This window comes from Carcharhinus amblyrhynchos, chromosome 13 (genome assembly GCF_965287045.1).
Source record: "Carcharhinus amblyrhynchos chromosome 13, sCarAmb.v2.hapA, whole genome shotgun sequence".
NCBI classification, from domain to species: domain Eukaryota; kingdom Metazoa; phylum Chordata; class Chondrichthyes; order Carcharhiniformes; family Carcharhinidae; genus Carcharhinus; species Carcharhinus amblyrhynchos.
In genome coordinates, this window is record NC_137336.1 from 64022167 (window position 1) to 64049033 (window position 26867).

Genomic DNA, 26867 nt, shown 5'->3' on the forward strand with positions numbered 1-26867 from the left:
CTTATTGATTTCTGCCAAGTTGGTTCGCAATGTTCCTACTTAGTTGACCATCCGAAGCAACCTTTGCAACTTTGCGATGTTCCCAGATTGTAGGAGATCTCTAATCACCTTTGTTTTCTGCGAATCATCTGTTATTCCTGAGGTTTGCATGATCTTTCAGGACTGCTCTCACTCCATGGTCACACAGTTCTCTTGTGGAGCCATCTACAAGTATGACAAGTATGACAAATTACTTTTTCCGTGCCGTCCCCCAAGGCGTGGGCTCGTTGGGCCGAAGGGCCTGTTTCCCATGCTGGGTTGTTCTTTGTTCTTTGTCTGAGACATCGTTCTTTGGAATATCTCTGGTGCAGAAGTAATTCTGAGTGACAATCTGTTACGACAATAATGATCGAATGCCATTATAAAGGTGGTTAGCAATCTAGATTATTTGTTAAGAGACAATGGCCAACGGCCTCTGTTTGCATCTAATTTGGTGAAGAGGGTACCTTCAACCAATTTTTGCAAGACTTTCATGCACTGATGCCATTGGGTGGATCTCATATTTCACTGATTTGTTGAGTCAAGTCCCCATAGATTTTAATTGAGCTGTTTGGCTTTGAGATCCTGACCATTGCAGAACACCACATTGTGAATATGATTAATGGAAAGATAAACCCCTGCTGTAGCAGGTGCACAGTTGTGCTCTTGTCTTTGTCTAAGAGTGGGTGAGGGACTTCAGTGTGAGGAGGCAAACGTATTTAGCATTAGCTCTTAGAATTGTATAATATTCAGTTTCCAGCCTTTCTAAGCCAGAAAATACAGTTGGAAATTCATTCATGAGTACGTTATTGGACTGTTCATCAGGAATTTCATCAACCTTATTGGGCAGCTTCAATTGTAAGTATGCTTTCTTGCTTGATAATGATGATTTTTGATTCTTTGTGATATATAGAAGTTCAATGATTTCTTTACTCTTGTATTTTAATTTTGCCAAATGTTGACCTCTGACTTTGTGTTTTCCCTCATGGACCTTGTAACTGGATGGATGATGGCTGTACTATGATATATTTAAGCCACTTTACTTCATCAGTTCAGACTGAAACATCAGCACCTGTAAATAATTTAAACTCTGTGTGATATCCTTCCACTTTCATTTCATGTTCTAGTAATTATCTTCTCTTTCATTAATTTCCCGAGGAATGTTAATTGTTATTTTCTGTAGTTTTTCCATTTGTTGTGTTTGGTTTGGACTTGGAATTTTCTCTTTTCTTTCTTGAGAGTTTCTTGGGGCACTCAGTAGACAACTTTAAAATGTCCTAATTTTCTGCAGTTGTGGCACTTTTCTGCCCCTTCTGGGCAATCATTCCACTTGTGCAGTGTTTTCCTACTACACTGATAGCATTTCGAAGTAAAAGTTTCCACAGTTTTGCTGACTTTTGTTTTGACGTGCTTTCACTCCCTTGTCCAATGGCCTATTTCATATTTTCCAAATGATGTCACTTTCCCCATAAATAATCATTTTATTTTGCTTTCAGAGCTCTATCATGTGAATTGTATTGCCTTGGCAGGAGTTATAACCTTCTCACATTTACAGGGGATCTGAAAGAGCTTTATCTCGGGCCAACTACTTTGCAATTGCATATTAATTCATCTCTCAGAATCCTGCAGTAACAATTCTCTGTGCAAGTCATTAATGAATGAATCCTTGCAAACTTCTGGCTGGGAAATTTACAGCTATTCACACTAGTGGGATCTTCTGGTCCTGCCGAAAATGCACCCCGGGGTGGGTTTCTGGGCAACAAAGGAACATTCAATGGGAAACCCCATTAAACTTGGGAGACCAAAAGATTCTGCCACTGGTCAATGGTGGGCCATGAAATATGCAGTGGGATGCACAATAAATCCTGACCCTGATTTTTGTTTCCATTTATTGAATTTCACTTTTTTAGTGATTGCTGAAATATGAATTGAATTCCCGGAGGACTTCATCATCAGAGCTTGAAGCCTCATCAACTTTCTGCCTTGCTGTTTTGTCACTGGAAATAACTCCAGTTGCATAAAGCACTGACCTGATCCTTTGTTCCTTCTTGAAGCTCTTCAATATCTGGAAATCCTCTTTCTCCATTTGCCTCAGTGTTGAGCCCTTTGTGAACCTGCAGCAATTCAGGATGGTTCTGAGAGTGGCAGTGTAGGCTTGTGCTTATCCCCAGTGTTATTGATGCTTGTGGATTGTGATCTATGCTCACAGCTATCCATTCTCCTGGTCTGTGTCTCAGCTTGCATCTGTTGTATCCTTGAACCTCTGAATTCCCAGGTGAATTTCCAATTCATTTTCTTTTCATCCTTCATCCAAGTATCTGTCGCTCCGTCAGGTCTGTAGCCTTCATTTGAAGTTTTTCATGGGGTGGAATTTTCCAGTCTCGCTCGCTACGATTCCTGCAGCGAGCAGGATGGGACAATACTGCCATGACAGGATGATCGAAAGATTTGTTGACCTCAGACAGGATTTTCTGGTCTTGGGGCAAGCACGGTCTTTAACTCATGTGCAATACCACCACATTTTGCCATGTGATGGGAGTCCACAAGAGGTTGTTTAGGGTCTATCTACTTTCCTAATAAAACTAATTTAGATTGTAGTTTATAAGAGGTATTCTTGTTTACTTACAGCTCTACATCTTATGAATTCTGCAGGGGGTTAGACATCTCTTTCCCTCCAGATCTTAGTCATACATCATTCTGTCATAGTTGTATCTACTACTGATGTTAGCCCTTTACCCTATGATTTTGACATCTCATTCAAAAAACGTCGGGAGGGATTTTCCGGCCATGCTCACCCCAAGACTGGAAAATCCCTCCCCAGGTCAATGGGCTCTCGCATGGTCCTGTTCCACCCACTACGATTCCTATCCATCACTTCTGACAGTGCACTCCCTTGGTCCTGCCCTTCAGCATTAGCCAAAGGTTAGTTGTGTCTTGAGGTTCTACAGTGAGACTTGGACCAACAACGTTATACTGCGAAGTTCTACTAATTGAGCCAGAGCTGAGTTCAATTCCAAAGTAGCTGGATTGTGTCACAATGATGAGCACTGCTACTCACAGCTCCAAGGATCCGGGTTCAATTCCCAGCTTGGATCCCTGTCTGTGTGGAGTTTGCACATTCTCCCCTTGTCTGCGTGGAATTCCTCTGGGTGGTCCGGGTTCTTCCCACAGTCTGAACAACATGGTGGTTAGGCGCGTTGACCATGCTAAGATTCTCCCTCAGGGTATCCGAACAGGCGCCAGAATGTGGCAACTAGGGTATTTTCACAGTAACTATATTGCAGTGTTAACATAGAAACATAGAAGGTAGGAGCAGGAGGAGGCCATTTGGTCTTCGAGCTTGCTCTGGCATATTAATGTAAGCTTACTAGTGGTACTAATAAATAAACTTAAACAACAAACTTTAATAATTTATTTTGGAGTCAGGGCAGCTATTTCTTTCATTATTGCCCTGACAATAATAAATATGTATTTTTGATGTTGTAAGGGTTGTGTAATCTGCACTCAAGAGTAGAATGACAAATGTACTAATCAGGTGCTTAGCTCTTCGACAAGAGGTCAAGATCCTTGACAGAATTGTTATTCATCTGCCCAACTGAGTAACTTTTATCAATAAACAATCAAGCTACCAGTTTTTGCCGAGGATATTTCATTTTGGAATGAAAAAAAACTAACATTGTCTGACTCACCTTTAATTGCAATTTCCACTAGGCAGTTGAAAAAAAATGGGTTGCAGCTGGACTTTGGTGGAGCAGTCAAGTCAGTAGTTCATAATACCATATTTTTCCAGCTGAACGGACAGGGAATTGTGTGTTGACATACAAGTAATAATTTGTGACTCGCAAGTAACAGCTGTAAAATCAGTTTAGGTGAAATAAAATCGTTTGCACTACAAGTCTGTACAAGCTTCATTACCCTGAAAATACTTTCAAGAATTGATGCCATACTGAAAACTCTGACATGGGTGAGATCTTCTCAGCATGCAGCTCACCCATTTAAATTTAGCACTTGGTGTCATGGGGCTGGATTTTCATTTCCCTATGGAGGCATGAATCTGGTTGCGAAGGGCTGAACTTAACCTTTTCTTTCTCTGGAAAATAATTTTCCACTGTCTTCCCACGCCTTCCTTTTGTAACCTTTCACAAGTTGGGAAGACCTTGTGAGCAAAATCATAGAATCCCTACAGTGCAAAATGAGGCCATTCGGCCCATTGAGTCTGCACCAATGACAATCTTATTCAGGCCCTATCCCCCCAACCCCGCACATTTACCCTGCTAGTACCCCTGACGTGATGGGACAATTTACCATGACCAATCAACCTAACCCTCACATCTTTGGACTGTAGGAGGAAACCAGAGCACCTGAAGGAAACCTGCAGACACGGAGAATGTTCAAACTCCACACAGTCACCTGAGGCTGGAATTGAACCTGGGTCCCTGGCACTGTGAGGCAGGAGTGTTAACCTCTGTACCACTGTACTGCCCCAAATGCATGCACACTCTTTTGAGATTGGGGCTCTCTATTTTGAGGAACATAGAAAATGTGAATTTATCTTCCCACGCTATCTTCATGTGTGGATGTGGGTTTTGGAAGTGCCAAAAAATAAACTTCTTTGGTGAGTGCATGACCATTGGGGGTAGACCGTTGAGAAGTCTGGAACATTGTGACAAGTAGTTGTTATATGTTTTAACACCTTCAGATATCACTATTCAGTGCTATATGTTAAGGTAAATGTGCTTTTACCATCATGTAACTGTTGATATGAATAATAGTACTTTTCCCAATGGAGAAAGTGCTATATGCATTCCAAACAGGAGAAAAATGTGCTGGCAAACTCTCCTGTCATGTTTTGGATTGAGATATAAATGTTCAGATATCTTTAAAGCACGTGCCCCACTCCATGAGTGACAGGTTTCAGCTTTAAAATGGAAATGAAATACCATTTGATTTTTCACGTGTATTGTCTGGAATTTTAATGATTTGCTTTGATAGCTGTGACTATGAATGCCTAGCTGAATTCTAAAAGGTTATGGAATACTCAGCTCTGTTGATGTAGCTCAGTGATTGGCAGCTGTAAGAGGTTTTGCTATCATAATTTGCCTTTAATATTGTTGCTGAATATATGGTTGTTTGTTTATACAACTTAATGGCCACTTACGCGATGAAACCTTTCTCTACAGGCCCATAGTTTTTTTGCAGTTTCAATGTCAGAGATTTTAATTAGAGTCTTATTAGATTATTAAATGATTTTTTCACTTGTAAGTGTTGCTCATCTGAGGAAGGATACTCTTACTACAGAGGGACTGCAGAGAAGGTTTACTGGACTGATTCTTGGGACAGCAGGACTGACATAGGAGAAGAGATTGAGTTGGTTAGGATTGTATTCACTGGGGTTCAGAGGGGAGACCTCATAGAAACATATAACCTTCTAATAGGAGCATGTAGTGTAGATACAGGAAGGACGTTCCCGATGATTGGGGTGTCCAGAACTACAGCTCACAGTCTGAGGTTACAGGGTAGACCATTTTGGACAGAGATGAGGAGCGATTTGTTCACCCGGAGAGTGGCCAGCTTGTGGAATTAACTATCTGATATAAAATAGTTGAGGCCAAACAGTTGTATGTTTTCAAGAGGCAGTTAGATCTAGCACTTAGGATGAAGGGAATCAAAAGATATGGGGGGAAGATGGGATCAGGCTATTGAGTTGGATAATCAGCCATGATCATAATGATTGGTGGAGCAGGCTCGGAGGGCTGAATGGGCTGGCCTCCTGCTGCTCCTATTTCCTATGTTGCTACATGACATCAAATTGGGTGCAACGGTCATTTATTTTGACGATGAGTGAGTGTCAATGTTTGGTTTCTGTGTTTAAGCAGTAACTAAAGAGAAGTAACTGGTATTACTTCCTTCCTGTTATTGAGCGTGTTGTCTAATAGGCCCTCCCTGGACAGCACTTTCAATTCCACAAGTTACTAGAAGCTTCCACACCGACATTCTTACAGCACTTTCAGTCAAGTGATCAACGATCGATCAAAACTGTCATGTCTAGCAACCTCTCAGCTTTACCTTCATTCATCAGGCAGTGTGCATGCTGTCTCTGCATACAGCCTCCATTCCCACTTGTTACTTGATCACATTTGGTTCCCTTTTGGTGCATCAGAAGAATGTGAGATGCCTCACTCCTAGCTCAGACTTTGAATATGATGAACAACATTTTACTTATCCATTCTGCTTTTCTCAATTGTTTCTGCCAATCACAGACTGATCTGGACCCCCTGTTCTAATCATGCAGGTTCCAATAGTCTTCATTCTCTTGAGGTAAAGTAGGCAACAAAAGATTAAGTAACAAGGGATCAGAGATTGTTCATCGCCCTTAGTGCTGGGCAGTCTGTAAGCATTTAGAAATATACATCTTTTGCTTCCTACTTCACAGCGTTATGCATTCATATAAACCAGATCTCAACCAGAAGACATTTCTTGTGCATTTCCTGATGCACAAGGAGAGAATGAAAACGTTGGGATGGAGTGGATTTAAAGAGAAGGCAAAATTCTGAAGTGAGGCAGCATGTGAATGCAAGAAATATGAGCAGGAGGTGATAATATGATCTGTCAAGCCTATTCCGTCATTCAATACAGTTGGTCTTCATTTTCCAACCTGGCCCCCATATCCTTTGATTCCCTAAGGGACCAAAGACCTATCTATGCCAGCCTTAAATATATTCAATGATGGAGTATCCTCAGAAGACTAACAAAATTTGGTACATCCACTAAGATTCTCATCAACTTTTACAGATGCACCATAGAAAGCATCCTTTCTGATTGTATTACAGCTTGATACACCTCCTGCTCTGACCAAGACTGTAAGAAATTACAAAGGTTTGTGAATGAAGCCCAGTCCATCCCTCAAACCTGCCTTCCATCCATTGACACTGTCTACACTTCCCGCTGCTTCAGAAGAGCAGCCAGCATAATCAATCCTGGACATTCTCTCTTTCACCTTCTTCCATTGAGAAAAAGATACAGAAGTCTGAGGTCATGTACCAACCGACTCAGGAACAGCTTCTTCCCTGCTGCCGTCAGCCTTTTGAATGGACCTACCTCACACTAAGTTGATCTTTCTCTACACCCTAGCTATGAACGTAACATGACATTCTGCACTCTCTCTCCTTTCCTTCTCTATGAACGGTATGCTTTGGCTGTATAGACGAAAGAAACAATACTTTTCACTGTATACATGTGACAGTAATAAATCAAATCAAATCCACAATTCACTGGGGCAGAGAGTTCCAAAGATTTCCAACCCTTTGAGTGAAGAAACTTCCTCTCACCCCTGTCCTAAATGATCACCGCACCATCCCCCCAGTAGTGAACTTCTGCTGTACCATGGCAAAGGAGTTAAGAAGGGAGGCTAGGCAAGTTTCAGGGTAGCTCAGTAGCAATTCCCTGTGAGAAATTAGAACATTCACTTTTACAACTGATGAGCTTGGCTTTCTTCATGACTTTGAGGTAAGTAGACACTTCTGTCATCTTTTTGGGGACCCCACAGAGTAACTGAAATTGGGTATCAGTAGCTCAAGCTGGGAAGGGGAGGGGTAGACCGTATGGGCAGAGTGAAGGCTGGATCTGTGAGGAAAGCTAAAGGTGAGGAAGAGGCAGTGAGTAATGCTCTGGGGACCAGAATTTGAATCCCCCCACAGCAGATGGTGAAATTTGAAACTGGGAAAACAAAGCTGTAACTAAAAGTCTAATGATGACCACGAAACCATTGTCGATTGTTATAAAAATCTATCTGGTTCACTAATGTCCTTCAGGGAAGGAAATCTGCTGTTCTGACCTGGTATGGCCTAAATAAGACTCCAATAAAAATAGGGAGGTGGCCTGGTGCCCTTTTAAATATACTTTCAACCCCGTGAGGTTGCTCTGTATGGATGCGTACATAATGGGGAGAAAGCGGGAAAGTGGAACTGATCCACTTCAGATCAGCCATGATCTTATTGAATGGCGGGGCAGGCTCGAAGGGCTAGATGGCCTACTCCTGCTCCTATTTCTTATGTTCTTAATGAATTGGTCAGCACAAGGTCACGTGTGGTCAGCCATCCAGCCATCAAGCTAGAATTCAGAATGTAAGAGTCCACCCTGCGATAAACTTCCATATTCTGCTGCTGGGATCAATTATCGACAGACTATAAGATAACGTTTCCCAAAGATGGTGGTGTGATCATGGCACTAAAGGATGTGGTGATCAAATTCTGCACTATTAAGGACATTCAACCAGAAGAAATAGAATCTGGAGTCAGTTAATTGGCCATTTGAGCCTTCTTTGTCATTCAATACATCAGAACTGATCTCCTACATCAATTCCAAATTCCCACCCTGTCCCGCTACCCCTCCCTATTGAAAAACCTCTCAATCTCTGTCTTGAATGAATGGGTCAAGCATGAATGCATTTACACATGAAGCTGGTCCTAATCTAGAGTTTTAATCAAGCATGCACCACCCTCACCTTTTGTTTCAGCTCAAGATCCCTGGTGTACTGAAGTCCATGCTAAATGCATACTGCTTTATTGCCATTGCCTGGGTTCCACGATTCTGTAAGCACAAAGGCCCTTGATTTAAGTAAGTCATTCAGTGTCGAGTGCAAGTTAATTGAAACCGATGTGCTTTATTGGTGAATAATGCATGATAGGATTGGTTTGGGCATAGGGCCATGTATAATTGTTCATACACACCAGTGAGTTGAGTTTTGCTGTTGCATAATTCCTATGAGCATACAACATCAGGTTATGAAAAAATTAATAGGCAAAGTTTAAATGATTGATGATTATCACAATTCTGCTATATGCATTTAGTAACTGTGCAACACATTCATCTTACTGCTGCCCAAAAGCTATTTATTATTTATTAATAATTTACATAAGGCACCAGAGTGTCACTGGTACTTAATGACATTCACTTAAAGGACCCTGTTGGTGTGACTTATTAAGTGCCAGAAAAATATATATTTACTTATTCAACTACCTCGTTGGTAATTAATTTTGCATTAATGGTGTGTCATGGACCAGTGCATTAAAAAGGTGAAAGCATATAACTTCCTCCTTTCTAATTTTGTTTACTGCCTGCATTTTGTAGGAGATTGGTTGTATTTTATGTTTAGCTGCTTTTTCCTGTTCCATTTTAGGAATGAAATAAACAATTGGAGCATATGCCACACAAATCAATCAATAATCATAATGGATTATCGATTGAGAAATGAAAAATAAAACAGGCGCTTGAATTAACTGCACTCTACGGACCCGTCTAATGAAATTTAAAAAAAAAGACTTGCATTCATATTGTTTGTGATAGAGGTATTGAAAATCATGAGAGGCCAGAGTAGAGAGGGGAAAGCCATTCCCACTGGTGAAACAATCAAGAACAAGAGGACACAGATTTGTTAAGGGAAACAATGGTAATTTGAGGAAAAGCTTTTTCATGCAGTGAGATCTAGAATATGTGACCTGAGACTGTGGTAGAGACAGGTTCAATCCAGGCATTCAAGAAGTAATTGAATCACTAGCTGAAAAGGTAGAACCTGCAGGGCTATGAGGAGAAGGTGGGGGGAAGCAGCACTAAGTGAATTGCTCCTTCGAAGAGCCAGCACAGGCATGTCAGGCTGAATGGCCTCCTTTTGCGCTGTAATCATTCTGTGAATACAACATTTGTCAAAGTGATTTACAGCCAAACATAAGAACATAAGAAGTAGGAGCAGGAGTAGGCCATCTAGCCCTTCGAGCCTGCCCCGCCATTCAATAAGATCATGGCTGATCTGTCGTGGCTCAGTTCCACATTCCCGCCCTCTCCCCATAACCCTTAATCCCCTCTCTTATCAAAAACCCATCAACCCGCGTCTTAAAAATATTTAGCGAGGCAGCCTCCACCACCTCAACGGGCAGAGAATTCCAGAGATTCACCACCCTTTGAGTGAAGAAGTTCCTCCTCAACTCTGTTCTAAATCGCCCCCCCTTTATCTTGAGGCTTTGCCCCCTAGTCCTACTGTCCTTTCTGAGCAGGAAGAGCCTCTCCACCTCTATCCTATCCATCCCATTCATCATCTTATATGTCTCAATGAGATCTCCCCTCATTCTTCTAAACTCTAATGAGTACAAGCCTAGTTTATTCAGCCTGTCCTCATAGCTCAACCCCCTCAACTCCGGTATCAGCCTAGTAAACCTCCTCTGCACTCCCTCCAAGGCCAAAATATCCTTGCGTAAGTACGGCACCCAAAACTGCACGCAGTACTCCAGCTGCGGTCTCACCAATGCCCTATACAGCCGCAGCAAGACCTCCCTACTTTTATATTCAATCCCCCTCACTATGAAGGCCAGCATCCCATTCGCCTTCCTGACCACCTGCTGTACCTGCAAGCTGGGTTTTTGCGACTCGTGCACAATGAAGTACTTTTGAAGTCCAACCCACTGTTGTGAATTGCCAGACCCCGCAAACAGCAATGGGATAATGGCCAGATAACCTGATTCTTGTGACGTTGACTGAGACATATATTGGCCAGGACGTGTGCAGTGAGTTCTCCATTAATGCGGAGGGGGTGTCTGTTTACCATCTCAGCTAAAATAGAGAACCTCCAACAGTGCAGGACTCCCTCAGTACTGCACTGGAGTGTCAAGCCTTGAATTTTGAGCTGGAGTTGGGCACGAATAAGAAACTTATTACTCAGAAGTTAGAGTGCTACCAGCTAAGCTATGGCTGACACCATGCACCCATACATTATACCAAATGAGCAACCTCACCATCTTGCCTCTTCCCTATATATTATATTAAAGGGACAGCTCCATTGAAGTTAGCCTTGAACCTCTTGGTTCCTAGCTTTGCTCCATATGCACTTGAAGATCATTATAAAACTGCATATTGTGCCAAGCCATTTTCTCCATTCTGGTGTTTCTACTTTACTACTCTGCTCAGAGGACCATCTCCCTCAATGGATACTTTCTACCCTCTGCCAGATCTTACTTGCAGTTAAAGCTCATCTGAGTTTGGACGTAAAATTGGTAAAATTTAGACTAACAATTATTATTTTTCACATTACATTGACTTTACCTTTAGGTGTAGACCTTGACTTAGTGCAATAATGTAAAACCATCAATAGTGAATTGGTGGCCCTTTTTATGTCTCTAAATTTTATGTTCACCAACTTAAAAAAAAGTGGGAAGGGATATAAAACTGGCTTCCAACCCACTATCACCCATTCTACACTTTTGCACAAGTAAAAATCTACCCTTCGATATGCGCCACTTTTAAAACAAGTTATGTTGACTTTGATGCTTACAAAGTTTTTTTGCATTTCATTGGCATTAACTGGTCATTTGCCTATTGCCACTCTAGTGACAGCACTTCAAAAATAATACTTTATGAAATGAATTTTGAATTATTTTGATATAATGAGGTGTTTTTCGCAAGTGATAAAATAACAGATATTCTAAATTTCATTAAAGAAAGATCTTCAATAAAGTATCGCACAATGGATGAATGTTTGAAGGTAGAGCAGCCAGACCCAGGGAATAAGTTTCAGAATGGATAGCTGGTTGTCTGGTTGGATAGTGGTAAAAGGTGGCTCTTCAGAGCGGCGGGAGTGGGGAGTGATGTGTCAGAAGGGTCAGTGCTGGGGTCACTGTTGCTGACAATTTGTATTAGCGATTTAGCCTTTGGAACCCAGAACATAACTGTGTGGATCAAATGGCGAGAAACAGTTAGCACTAAGGAAAAGTGCAAAAAGTTACACAAAAGTATTAATAAACTTGCAGAATGGGCATTTGATTGGAAAATGTATATCAATTAGTAAATATTACATTTTGGTTAAAAAAATCATATATTACTTGGAAAAGAAGAATCCATGTAGTAGAGAACATGTAGTAGGGAACCGAGTGTAGGGTGTTGAAATTTGCTGATGACACCAAGATTGGGGGAACGGCAAATTGTGCGGAGGGTGTGGAGAGTCTGCAGAAGGATCTAGGTAGGCTGGGCGAATGGGCCAGGAACTGGCAAATGGAATTTAATGTTGGCAAGTGTGAGGTGGTCCACTTTGGTAGGAAGAATGGTAGGAAGGACTATTACTTACGGGGCGAAAAACTGCAGCAGGCGACGGTGCAGAGGGACCTCGGGGTCCTTGTGCATGAGTCGCAAAAACCCAGCTTGCAGGTGCAGCAGGTGGTCAGGAAGGCAAATGGGATGCTGGCCTTCATAGCGAGGAGGATTGAATATAAAAGTAGGGAGGTCTTGCTGCGGCTGTATAGGGCATTGGTGAGGCCGCAGCTGGAGTACTGTGTGCAGTTTTGGGCACCGCACCTGCGCAAAGATATTTTAGCCTTGGAGGGAGTGCAGAGGAGGTTTACTAGGCTGATACCGGAGTTGAGGGGGTTGAGCTATGAGGAGAGGCTGAATAAACTAGGCTTGTACTCATTAGAGTTTAGAAGAATGAGGGGAGATCTCATTGAGACGTATAAGATGATGAATGGGATGGATAGGATAGAGGTGGAAAGACTCTTCCCGCTCAAAAAAGACAGTAGGACTAGGGGGCACAGCCTCAAGATAAAGGGGGGGCGGTTTAGAACGGAGTTGAGGAGGAACTTCTTCACTCAAAGGGTGGTGAATCTCTGGAATTCTCTGCCCGTTGAAGTGGTGGAGGCTGCCTCGCTAAATATTTTTAAGACGCGGGTTGATGGGTTTTTGATAGGAGAGGGGATTAGGGGTTATGGGGAGAGGGCGGGAATGTGGAACTGAGCCACGACAGATCAGCCATGATCTTATTGAATGGCGGGGCAGGCTCGAAGGGCTGGATGGCCTACTCCTGCTCCTATTTCTTATGTTCTTATGAGAAGCAAAGGAATCTGGGAATGCAAATACACAAATGATTGAAAGCTGCATTGCAGGTTGATAAGGCGAGTACAAATACAAGCAAAGCACAATGGGTTTATTTTAAGAGGGATAGAGTTGAAAAGTAGAGAAGTCATGCATCACGCCTTGATTGACCCACACTTGGCTGTGTACATTTTTGCTCATCAAATTGTAAAACAAATAGAACAACTTTGCATGGGGTGCAAAAACATTTACAAGGATGCGGCGTGATTCTACCTGTCAGAAAAGAATGAACAGCCTAGGTCTCTTTACTCCGGAAAAGTGAAAGCTTGGCTGTTGTCTCTTTAAAACTATGATAGAGTAGACAGAGCGATTGTGATTCCACTTCCGGGGAAGAGAAAAACTAGACTGGAGGCCCACCAACATGAGAAAGTCACCAAGAAATAAAATGGGGAATTCAGTAGAAGTGCCTTTATCCAGAATGTGATAGGAATGTGAATTTCAGTACCAGGGAATAGAGGATATTGATAGAGTTAGATAGAGTGGGATGGAAGGAGGATCAAGTGGAGCATAAGCACTGGTATGGACTGGTTGGAATGAAGTGTCTGATTGTGTGTTGTATATTCTATGTAATTCCATGTTAGCTATGAGGGACTAAGACCTCACACTGCATTTTTTATTGAAATATGCATAGATATGCTCATTGCCAGTTCTAAATTTGAGACAAAACAAACTCAAAACTTATATCATGACTGTCCGAGCAACAGCTCTGGAGCCTTGTAATGTCCTGCTAACATGTATTTTTTTTTACCCATTTACGTTGTTTGTGGGCCTACAAAGTTTGGAAAGGATCATTTTTCAGCACAGTTACCAAATCAGTGGGGAAATCCTAAATTGGGATCCTAAGGTCAGCAATGTGTGATATTCCACAAATTGACAGGAAGAGAGATATAAACATCAAGGGTTCAAAATCACAACCGTCTCAACTTTGAAGGGAGATCTGAGGGGAGATGGTGGAGATGACACAAGACTAGTAATCCAGAGGCCTGGGCTAATGCTCTGACGACATGGGTTCAAACCCCACCAATGCAGCCGATAGAATTTAAAATTAATATCTTTGGGAATTGAAAGCTAGCCTGAATAATGGTGACCATGAAATTATCATTGATTACCATAATAACCCATCATGTTTGCTAATATCCCTGGTTTGGCCTACAGTCGACTCCAGACCCATAACAAAGGGGCTGAGCTTACCTTCTCATGGAAATGGCATTGTGATTCATTTAGTTAGTTCAGGGGCAATTAGAAATGGACAACAAATGCTGGCCTTGCCAACCACACCCCATGAACGAATAAAAAAAATGGTCCTTGATGTGCCTCTCTGAGGCAATTATTTACAGTGGAATGCAAAAGAGAAGAAATTTCCCAATGTATGACCTTGATTTTACATGGTATGTACCTACACGGCTCAATAAGACAAAAGACTGTGCTCCCTTGTTGAGTTGATATTGATTCATTAGCGCCACTGAAAATAGAGTTGAAAAAAGCTGAGGAATCATGAACTAATGACGCACGTATGGAAAGCAATTGGTCTATGTCACTCGCAAAATATAGGGCATAATTGTAATTGTCTGAAATAAAAGCAAAATACTGCTGGAAAATTGAAATAATAACAGAAAATGCTGGAAAAACTCAGCAGCTCTGGCAGCATCTGTGGAGAGAGAAACCAAATATATAAAGAACCAAATGATATAAAGTTTATAATAAAAAATTTTTCATTTTTCATGGAAATATTTCTTGATATATGCCCAGAGTGGGCATGATTTCGCCCCCTAATATTCTTTGTTTTGAGGGGATGGGGAGGGGGACAGTGTAATCAATAAATTCTGTTAATATAAGTTTCATGACAGATTTTGGAAGTAAGAATATATATATTTAATATCAATAACCTATTACAATTGGTTTCCTTAGTGCAAAAATATACCAAGTGTATTAATATACCAAGTGTATTTATATGAATAAAAAGCAGCTTTCTAAGCATTAAAAAAAAGCTTACAAAGTACAGAACAATGAACATATTAATATAGGAAGAAGCTATATCCTTTCACCATTTCAATACACAGGTCCATGACACACCATTAATGCAAAATTAATTACCAACAAGGCAGTTGAATAAGTAAATATATATTTTTTGGCACTTAATAAGTCACACCAGCAGGGTCCTTTAAGTGAATGTCATTAAATAGCAAGAGTCCCTTGCGACGATATGCCATCCTTCAGGCAGAAAGGTGAGTTTGTTGGGATCATAATCTTCCTATTGAAGCAGCTGACTACGATCTGTATGCTCTGTGTTTTCGTGAGTCAATAAAATGCTGCTTTCCCAACAGCTGTTCTGCAGATTTTCAGCATGAACCATCTGAGGCCATCACAGAATTTACTGTGAGCTTTGTAAATGGTACCCAGCTGCTGTGCATTCACCGAACACCATCACTGGATCTGCAAAATTGGCCAAAACAGATACGGCAGATTTGAAAGCAATCAACATTTGACTTTTCCTGCACTTTCCTGACCTCTAGAAACATCAAGATCCTGTCATTAACCCAGAAACGGATTAAATACTGCACCATGTGGACAGTTTGTAACTGTACAAAATCACTGTTCCCTGAAGGCAGGCGTTAATGTGAGTGGCATGGTGGCACAGTGGTTAGCACTGTTGCCTCACAGTGTCAGCGACCTGGGTTCGATTCCTGGCCTTGTCTGTGCAGGCTCTGCACGTTCTCTCTGTGTCTGTGTGAGTTCCAATGGGGTGCTCCTATTTCCTCCCTCAGTCCGAAGACATGTTGGTTAGGTGTATAGGCCGTGCTAAATTCTCCCTCAGTGTACCCAAATAGGGAATGAAGTATGACGACTAGGGGATTTTCTCAGTAACTTCATTGCAGTGTTAATGTAAGCCTACTTATGACGCTACTTTCTCAGAAGACTACAGAAATGTGGCATGTCCACTACAATTCTCACCAACATTTACAGGTGGAAAGCGTTCTTTCTGGTTATGTCACAGCTTGATATGGCTCCTGCTCTATCCAAGACCGCAATAGAGAGTGCAGGAAGGCATGCCAGGAGCAGCACTAGGCATACCTAAAAATGAGGTGTCAGCCTGGTGAAGGTACAAAACAGGACTACTTGAATGCCAAATGACAAAAATAGCAAGTGATTGACGGAGTTAAGCTAACTAATGGATCAGATCTAAGCTCTGTAGTCCTACCACATCCAGTCGTGAATGTAGTGGACAATTAAACAACTCACTGGAGGAGGAGGCTCCACAAATATCTCCATCCTAAAAGATAGAGAAGCCCAGCACATCAGTGCAAAAGATTGCATTTGCAACAATCTTCAGCCAAAATTGCCAAGTGGATGATCCATCTCAGCCTCCTCCAGTGGTCCCTAGAATCTCAGATGCCAACCTCCAGCCAATTCAATTCACTCCACATGATATCAAGAAATGGTTGGAGGCAGTGGATACTGCAAAGGCAATGGGCCTTGATAACATTCTAGCAATAGTACTGAAGACTTGTGCTCTACAACTTGCCGCTCTCCTAGCCAAGCTCTTCCAGTACAATTGCAACATTGGCATCTACCCAACAACGTAGAAAATTGCCCAGATATGTCTTATACACAAAAAGCAGGACAAATCCAAACTGGCCAATTACCACCCAATCAGTCTACTCTCGATCATCAGTAAAGTGATGGAAGGGGTCATCAACAGCGCTGTCAAGCAACACCTGATCAGCAATAACCTGCTGACGCCCAGTTTGGGTTTCGCAGGGTCACTCAGCTCCTGATCTCATTATAGCCTTGGTCCGTACATGGACAAAAGAGCCGAATTCTGGAGGTGAGGTGAGAGTGACAGCCCTTGACATCAAGGCCACATTCGACCGAGTGTGGCGTCAAGGAGCCCTAGTGAAACTGGAATCATTGGGTATCGGCGGCAAACTCTCCACTGGTTGGAGTCATGCCTGTGAAGACGGTTGTGATTGTGGAGGGTCAGTCATCTCAGTTCCAGGATATCTCTGCAGGAGTCTCCCAGGGTAGTGTCCTAGGCCCAACAATCTTCAGCAGCTTATTCAATTACACTCCCTCCATCATAAGGTCAGAAGTGGGGATGAATATATAATGTTCAGCACCATTCGCGTCTCCTCAGATACTGAAGCAGTCCATATTCAAATATAACAAGATCTTGGGCTTGGGCTGACAAGTGGCAAGCAACATTTGCACCACACAAATGCTAGGCAATAATCATCACCAATAAGAGACATTCTAAACACCACCCTTGACATTCAATGGTGTAACCATCACTGAATCTCCCACTGTCATCATCCATGGGGTTACTAATGATCAGACACTCAACTGGATTCACCACATTAACACAGTGGCTACAAGAGCAGGTCAGCGGCTAGGAATACTGCAGCGAGTATCTCACCTATTGACTCCCCACCCCTATCCACCAACTACAGGGCATGTCAGGAGTGCGATGGAATACTCCTCACTTGTCTGGATGGGTGCAGCTCCAACAACACCCAAGAAGCTTGATATGTTCCAGGACAAAGCAGCCCGCTTGATTGGCACCACATCTACAAACATTCAATCCTTCCATCACTGACACTCAGTCGCAGCAGTGTATACTATTTACAAGATGCATTGCAGCAATTCACCAAAGATCCTTAGACAGCACCTTTCAAACCCACAACCATTTCCATCTAGAAGGACAAGGGCAGCAGATACATGGGAACACCACCACCTGCAAGTTTTCCTCCAAGCCACTCACCATCCTGACTTGGAAATATATCACCATTTCTTCACAGTTGCTGGGTCAAAATCCTGGAATTCCCTCCCTAATGACATTGAGGATCAGCCCACAGAACATGGTCTGCAGCGATTCAAGGAGGCAGCTCTCCAGCACCTTCTCAAGGACAACTGGGGATGGGCAATAAATGCTGGCCAGCTAGCGACGCCCATGTCCCATGAATGAATATTAAAAAAAAAGAAACTACAAAGAGTTGTGAATGAAGTCCAGTCCATCACTCAAACCAGCCTTCCACCCACTGACACTGTCTATACCTCGAGTTGCCTCAGAAAAGCAGTCAGCATCATCAAGGACCCCACCACCCCGGACATACTCTCTTCCACCTTCTTCCATCAGGAAAAATATATAAAAGTCTGAGATCACATACCAACCGACTCAAGAACAAAATCAAATCAAAATCAAATAAAATCCAATCAAATCTAGTAAATAAACTTCACGTAGAGACTTTCATCAAATTCCAATCCTCCATTCCCCTGGTTGTTCTATCACAAGGCATGGTTCACAAGCAAACACCCAACCTAGAAAGAGAGGCTTGCAGTCAGTGTGAAAGTGATGATGGATATGCTATCAGTCCTAGAAAAGTCATAGGGGTCATGGGTGGAGGGGGGGGACTGCTAATATTAAAAGGGCAGTGCGGGCTCGTTGGGCCGAAGGGCCTGTTTCCCGGGCTGGTTTTGTTCTTTGTTCTTTGTTTTCTTTGTTCTCTTCTGAACAAATTGCTCTTTGAATCTCTTTTGATGGAGACATGTTCTTGCGGTAGGTGCATTGAGTCAATTCTATCTTTGAGCTCCGATTCCTTTCAGTTTTCGCAGCTCTGTGTGATGCCTGTGATAAGAATCAATTATTACCCAAACTGATACTTGATCAGACTTCTAAAATTATGTCTTTTTTTTATGCTATTGCTAAGTGTGCAACAAAGCCTTCCAGTAAAGTGATAAATTAAATCAGGATACCCAATATATAAATGAGTGAATGAGGTCATTGCGCCTCATTTGAAAACAAAAGATTGAGATTTGTTTTCCAAAACTCAGCAGCAAAAATTCACTGAATGTTGGGTAAGTACAAGCATCATGTGGTTTAAAATCCCTGTACAGTCATCATCTGCATACAACAGCCTGTCCTTTAATATTCCACATCAGCTTGTTTCTGCATCAGCACATTTAGCGCGTAGCACTTTAATAAATGCAATCAACAAATTTCCCTCAACGCAAATTACCTGCTGTAAATTCGCTAACTGCTGATGAATGTGAATGCTTATGCCAGTACTTCTGGGTGCATCCTTGGGGCCAGGCTGAGGACTGGTGGGCAAGATATTACTAACTAAAGAGTAGGGTGGGCCCAGCTAAACAAGCAGTGCAAAGCCCATTTTTTATCATGACTGAATGTAAGTCATGGCTCAGTCGGTAACACTCATACTTACGATCCAGAAGATAGTGGGTTCATATCATATTTCCAGAGGAACTCTAAAGTCTAGGCTGACACACCCATACAGTGCTGAGCGGATGCTGCACTACCAAAGCTGCTGGCTTCAGATGAGACTTTAAGCCAGAGCCCGTCTCCTCTCTCAGGTGAAAGATTCCATAGCGTTATTTTGGAAAAGAGTAGATGCAGATTGTTGGCCCATGTCTGGCCCTGGATTAACATCACAAAGCCTAGGCCATTTTCATTACCACATTGTTATTTGTGGGAGCTTGCTGTGCACAAATTGCAACAATGCCCACACTTTTAAAAATAAAAGTACTTCATTGGCAGTATGGTGCTTTAGGACGTCCTGAGATTCTGAATGCAAGTCTTTGGCCAGGATTTTCCAGTCCTGCCTCATGGTGTGTAGGACCGGAAAATCATAGTCTTTCTTTCAGTTTCAGCTGTTTGAGTTGCCTGTGCGTGGCTGGGAGCTGCAAACCTTGGCTCTTTCCAGCATGCACATATAGAACGCAATTTTCCAGTCCTTCCCATCAGTGGCATCTTCTGGTTCCGCTGAAGCTGACCCCCCCCCCCAGTTGTGGGTTCCCTGAGGTGGGATGGGTGAGACGTGAAAATTGTCAATTGGTTTTAGCAGGACTGGAAAATCTGGCAGGCAGCTAGTGGTGAGTTGCAGGAAAATCCGCCATAGGGAATGCTGGAAAATCCAGGCATGCTCTCCACATAAACTAGACAGAGACCCCAGGTGTGTGGGCTGAACATCTACGTCTGCCCATTATGGATATTGTAATGGAAAACACTTGTTTAAAATGCACCTTTCACAGTCTCAGCAATTGAATTGTAGATACTGTTGTAATAAGGAAATATTGTTGTCAGCAACAAAGTTCCACAATGAATCATGCGAAAATCACCAGACCATTTACTTTCCATAGTGATGCTGGTTGATCAAAAAATATCGTCCAGGAGAAAAACAGTATTAGGCAGGAACTGAACCATGTAGAATGGGGGCAGATCCTTGAGGGCAAATCAACATCTGGCATGTGGGAGGCTTTCAGGTGTAAGTTGATAGGAATTCTGGACCAGCACATTCCTATAGGATGAAAGATAAGTATGACAAGTTTCAGGAACCTTGGATAATGAGAGATATTGTGGGCCTAGTCAAAAAGAAAAAGGCTAGGATTGTCAAGGCTAGGATGCTGGGAACACACGAAGCAAGTGTGGAATACAAAGAAAGCAGAAGGAAATTTAAACAAGGAATCAGGAGGGCTAAAAGTCATTGGCCTGCAGGATTAAGGAAAATTCCAAGGCTTTCGGTACATCATTAAAGAGCAAGAGGGTAGCCACAGAAAGGGTTGGTCCACTCGAGGACAGGGGAGGGAATCTATGCCTGGAGTCAGAGGAAATGGGCGAGGTATTAAATGAGTATTTTGCATCAGTATGTACCGAAGGGAAGGATTTGGTGGATGATAAGTCTGGGGAAGGGTGTTTAGGTCATGTTGAGATCAAAAGGGAGGAAGTATTGACGGTCTTGAGAAACATTGAGTCCCCAGGGCCTGATGGGAAATACCCCAGAATACTGAAATTGGTGGGGCCTTGAAAGGAATCTTTCTACCCTCACTGGCTAGGAAGGTCCTAGAGGATTGGAGAATAGCCAATGTTGTTTCTTTGTTTAAAAAGGGTAGCAGGGATAATGCAGGTAATTATAGACTGCTGAGCCTTACATCAGTGGTAGGGAAATTATAGGAGAGGATTCTTCGAGATAGGATTTACTCCCATTTGGAAATAAGTGGATGTATTAGCAAGAAGCATCATGGTTTTGTGAAGGAGAGGTTGTGTCTCACTAACTTGATCGAGTTGTTCGGAAGTGATGAAGATAATTGATGAGGGTAGAACAGTAGATGTTGTCTACACGGATTTCAGTAAGGCCTTTTACAAGATCCCTCATGGCAGACTGGTACAGAAGGTGAAGTCTCAGAGGTGAGCTGGTAATATGGATACAGAACTGGCTCGGTCATAGAACAGTAAGAAGTCTTCCAACACCAGGTTAAAGTCCAACAGGTTTATTTGGTAGCAAAAGGCACTAGCTTTCGGAGCGCTTGCTGCCCCTTTATCAGGTGAGTGAGAGTTCTGTTCACAAACAGGGCATATAAAGGCACAAACTCAATCCAAGGCAGCCTTCACGACACACGACAGCGCAGCGTCGCTGAGCAGGGACTGATAGCCAACTTCCGCACACATGAGGACGGCCTCAACCAGGATCTTGCGTTCATGTCACACCATCTGCAATCCCCACGACCCACCTGGGGGTCTTGAGAAACATTGAGTCCCCAGGGCTTGATGGGAAATATCCCAGAATACTGAACCTGGTGGGACCTTGAGGAGAATCTTTGTATCTTCACGGGCTACAGGGAAGATCCCAGAGGATTGGTGAGTAGCCAATTATGTTCCTTTGTTTAAAAAGGATAGCAAGGATAATCCAGGTAATTACGATTGATCTTAGAAGACAGAAGGTAGCCGTGGAAAGATGCTTTTCTGAATAAAGGACTGTGACTAGTGGCACTCCTCAGGGATCAGTGCTGAGAATTTTGCTGTTTTTAATATATATTTGGAGGAAAATGTAATTAGTTTCATTTATAAGTTTGCGGACAACACAAAGGTTGGTGGAAGTGCAGATAGTGATGAGGACCTTTAGTGGATACAACAGGATATAGATTAGTTGGAGACTTGGGCAGAGAGATGGCAGATGGAGTTTAATCCAGACAAATGTGAGGTAATGCATTTTGGAATGTCTAATACAGATGGGATATATACAGTAAATGGCAGAACCCTGAAGAGTATTGATAGGCAGAGGGATCTGGGTGTACAGCCAGACAGGTCACCGAAAGTGGCAATGCAGGTGGAAAAGGTAGTCAAGAAGAAGGCATACAGCATGCTTGCCTTCATTGGCTGGAGCATTGAGTTTAAAACTTGGTAAGTCATATTGGAGCTTTATAGAACCTTAATTAGGCTGCACTTGGAATATAGTGTTCAATTCCAGTCACCATACTTGCAGAAGGATGTGGAGGCTTTGGAGAGGGTTCAGAAAAGATTTACCAGGATGTTGCCTGGTATGAAGGGCATTAGCTATGAGGAGAAGTTGGAGAAACTTAGTTTGTTCTCACGAAACCTAATAGAAATCTACAAGATTATGAGGGACACGGACAGAATGGATAGTCAGAAGCTTTTTCTCAGAGTGGAAGAGTGAATTACAGAGAATGTAGGTTCAAGGTGCGAGGGACAATGTTTAAAGGAGATGTACGAGTTAGGTTTTTTTACACAGATGGTGGAGGGTCCCTGGAACTCGCTGCTAGGGGAGGTAGTGGAAAAAGATACGAACATGACTCTTAAGGGGTGTCTGGATAAATACATGAATAGGTTGAGAATAGAGGGATATGGTCCCCGGAAGGAACAGAAGTTTTAGTTCAGATGGGCAGCATGGTCAGTGCAGGCTTGGAGGGCCGAAGGGCCTGTTCCTGTGCTGTAATTTTCTTTGATCTTTGACATTGGAGAGAAATTTTCTTCCTTGAAATTGTGTCATGCATTTTTTAATGTCAACCTGACAGATTAAACATACCCTGGTTTGACATCTCATTGAAAAGACGGCACCCCCAACAGTGCAGCACCCTGCTAATACTTGCCAGGACTGAAGTCCACAGAATGGGGCCTCAATCTCAGTGCTCCCACATGCTGAAAGCTCTATGGATATCAGTATATGTGAAAACCAATCACTTGACTGATAAAAAGCTGAGATGAAAAATGAAGCTTTTTATTTGCAGCAACTACTACTTGGTGAAGGGACAGGCACCAATGATACTGCCCTTCCCTATCTGTGGAAATATATTTATTGCAGTTATCTTCCCAGACTTGTAGTTTTCATTTTGGGACACTACACTGCACCCTAAGATTGACATGTGAAACCAGGCATATGTTCTCATCTATATCACATAAAACTGTGTGCTGGGATCACAAAATATTGAGGAATGATGTGACTTTATGTTGTTAGGAATGGTTGACTATAGGCCAAGTTTGATGTTGTAGGGAAGAGCCAGTAGAGTAACGGTAAAGTAGCCATAGTCCCAGATGACCACAGGTGAGGGGCAAGATTGAGATAGTGCGGCCTTCATGAATAACCTCAACTGGTACAGGGATTGGACATGCTGTTGGCTTTGCTGTGCATCACGGGTCAGCTGTCCAGCCAACTGAACTAACTGACTCCCCACATTGAATGACTAAAAAAGCAGTGCTGATGATGAGTTTGGAAGGACCCGGAATGGGTAGAAATGCTGTCTCTGAGATGCAATAGAATTAGGATAGAAAGAGACAAACTTGTCAATCTTTTATTCCGTTCCCTCCAATTTCCCAGAAAACCTCCATCAGCCAAATCATTCCAATTTATAGCAAGGTCTGGGTCTGCAAATCTCCTGAAGTTACCAGCCCTGCTTCTCGTTGACTTTGCTACAAGGGAAACCGCCCCTCCCTTCCATCCCCTGCCTCCTGTGCCAGCCGTCTGTGTGTACAGCTAGTTCCAGGGAGCCCTTTGTGCTTCCACTGGTTTTAGGCAAGTGGAGAACTTCAGTCATCTATCCCATTGGTCTCTTGTATTGCTGAGTTTCTTGTAACCCTAAGCCCTGTTTGTGAATATGAGTATCTGGTTCCTTCAAACCCATTAAGGATTCTAGTTTGATCACCTATGACAGTAACCTCTTCAACATACTGACCTTTGTGCAATGAAAAGGTTATTTTCCCACCTTTACTTAATTCGCTTTTCTTTTCCCCGTGTTTCTCCTTCTTCATTTGGAACATCACCCAGTGCTCAGGGACGGAAGGTGCACTCATAACTAAACCAGTGGGGCCTTTAGATTTTTTTTACAGTGATTAGGGGACAGGTGCTGTGGAAGTTTGTTTCCTTTCAGTCTTTCTGAAGGTGACTGTTCCACATCTTTTTATTTGCTTTTTGGTGACTAAGCTGTAAATCAATTTAACTTGCTTTTCTCACTTTTTGTTTGTTTACATTTCAATGCTGCACTATATGGTTTTCCTCTGGCTTCTTGTGTTCAGTGTCCATGTGTTCCTTAGTGGAGTGAATAAATGACTGGGTAATACAGACAAATGGTCTGATAGTTGGTATGCAGAAGTTGTATTCTAACATAACTGTGTGCTCTGGCTGACGTGAAATGAAAGTTTAAGGGGGCTACAGTAGTGCAAGTGGAGGGGTCTTCATTTGAGATGTGGAATACACACACACACACACAAAAACATTTCTGGTTCATCTCGATTGACTCCCTTTTGCACACCCACTCATCTTATCATTCCCACCTAGTGGGAATCTATTTTAATGCATACTTGCTGCATTCAAGCCCGCAGCAGAAAGTTGCCAGAAGTTTGTAAATTCAACAGCTAATCTAGGCTGGCATATCGGTGCTGAACAGGGGCACTGGTGTCAGGGGTGCTGTTTTCAGGTGAGGTATTAACCTCATGTCATCTCATGCCCTTGTCAGTCACCTCAGGCAGGTGTAAAGAAACCAATTGGTCCTATTGCAAAAATAGAAAGGCCATAGGTGTGGGGACAGTGGGGCAGGGGGTTGTCTCCCAGGTACCCTGGCCAATATTATGGTTTAACCAGCAGCACTCATACAGAGATGATCTGGCCATAATAAGATTGTCATGCACAGATTGATTGCAGAGTTTTCTACCATACTGCAGTGGCTGCATCTCAATAGATATTTCATTGGCCGCAGAACGCTTTTGGACCTCTTAAGTCATGAAAGGTGCTATATAAATGCATGATATTTCTTTATTATTAATGTTTCTAGGATTAGATTTTGATTTGATTTATTATTGTCACATGTATTAGTATACAATGAAATGTATTATTTCTTGCGCACTATACAGACAAAGCATACCAGTCATAGAGAAAAAAATGAAAGAATGTGGAATTACAGTCATAGCTAGAGTGTAGAGAAAGATCAACTTAATGCAAGGTAGGTCCATTCAAAAATCTGATGGCAGCAAGTAAGAAGCTGTCCTCGAGTCGGTTGGAATCTTTTTCCCAATGGAAGAAGGTGGACAAGAGTACGTCCGGGATGCGTGGGGTCCTTAATTATGCTGGCTGCTTTGCCAAGGCAGCAGGAAGTGTAGACAAAGTCAATCGATGGGAGGCTGGTTTGCGTGATTAGATTGCTGAGGTTGCTTAATAGTGCATGTTGACCAGTTTCTGAAGGTTTTTCTGGCTTGTTACAGCTCTGGTTGGAGTAGTGTATTTATAGATAGCACCCATTAATAGGAACTTTCTAGTTTGCAGATGAGCCTTCACTATGTCCATCACTCAGGTACTGAATGGTTAGAACACTTGAGGTGTGATTTTACTGGCCATTCACGATATGCTCCTGCTGAAGTGAGGTCGGCACTGCAGTGAGATGTTATGGGCGGCACGGTAGCACAGTGGTTAGCACCGCTGCTTCACAGCTCCAGGGACCTGGGTTCGATTCCCGGCTTGGGTCACTGTCTGTGAGGAGTTTTTACGTTCTCCTCATGTCTGAATGGGTTTCCTCCGGGTGCTCCGGTTTCCTCCAAAAATGTGCGGGTTAGGTTGATTGGCCATGCTAAAACTGCCCTTAGTTTCCTGAGATGTATAGGTTAGAGGAATTAGTGGGTAAATATGTAGGGGTATAGGGGTAGGGCCTGGGTGGGATTGTGGTTGGTGCAGACCCGATGGGCCAAATGGTCTCTTTCTGTACGGTAGAGATTCTAAGTCATTCTAAGAGATGGAAAATCTTGCCAGCTTGAACAGTGCTAATGTTCTGGCTGTAGACTTTTATTGGTTTAGTAGGTAAAGGTTATAGCCCTATATAGTATCAAGCTAGAAAGACAAGAAGATGCTGGATTTGTTTGATGGGCAATGTGGATTTAACTGATCTCAGGCAGAGGGTGGATGTGGAATTTATGTGCCAGATCAGTGGCCCTTAGTTTGGAATGTGAAAAGTCAGTAAGACTGTCTATTCCGAATTGCTACATATCCATCCGATTTGGAATGATTGTGTGGAGGCAGGGTTCAAAACGAAAACCAGGGGTTCACACAATGGGGTCTTCCACCATCTAAACACCACAAAAATCTGAACATGGCAACTCGTCTAGACATGCACGTAGAGAACGACTGACCTGAGTGAGGTATGAAAGGATCGTCAATGACTGCAGAACACGAATCAGTCTGTCTGGTATAAATTGAGACTGAAACTGTCCTTTTTTTGCATATCTGCAGATAGAAGAAACACCTAATTGTAGCAAACTTAATTGCACAGTTTGTAATGTAGTTTGCAAAGTGATACAGAGTGAAACACCAAACTGTGGCACTTGCTCTTTGAAAAGCAGCAAAGATTCTTGTTTAGAACAGTGTTGTACATGTCAAGGACACTGAGTTAATAACCACCAAGCCGCACTGTTGCAGACATAATTTTGTTTGTGCCCTGTCACCCCAGAACCGGACACGAAACCAATAACTTTGCTCTCCAGGTCTTGGTCCCACTGGGAGTCTACAGCCTGTGTTTTAACAGGGTCGTACCTGGGATTGTGGTCTCTAAAGCTGTTTTAAAAGAAGGAAAAAAAAGTAATGGAAAAAAAAGGAAGGGTCTGGTGACAGCATCATTGTGATTTTGGACAGTTTAATTTATTGATGCCGGGAGGC

General features: G+C 42.6%; 1 long non-coding RNA gene across 1 annotated transcript in view; it reads right to left on the minus strand.

Moving 5' to 3' along the window:
- Positions 1–26426, minus strand: part of LOC145351558 (uncharacterized) — a 38588-nt gene extending 12162 nt beyond the window's left edge. The window contains exons 1-2 of the long non-coding RNA XR_013888429.1: positions 26345–26426; positions 8522–8607 (exon numbers count right to left, since the gene is read on the minus strand). This is a non-coding gene — a long non-coding RNA (uncharacterized LOC145351558). The remainder of the gene's footprint in view (positions 1–8521; positions 8608–26344) is intronic.
- Between the last annotated feature and the right edge of the window lie 441 nt (positions 26427–26867).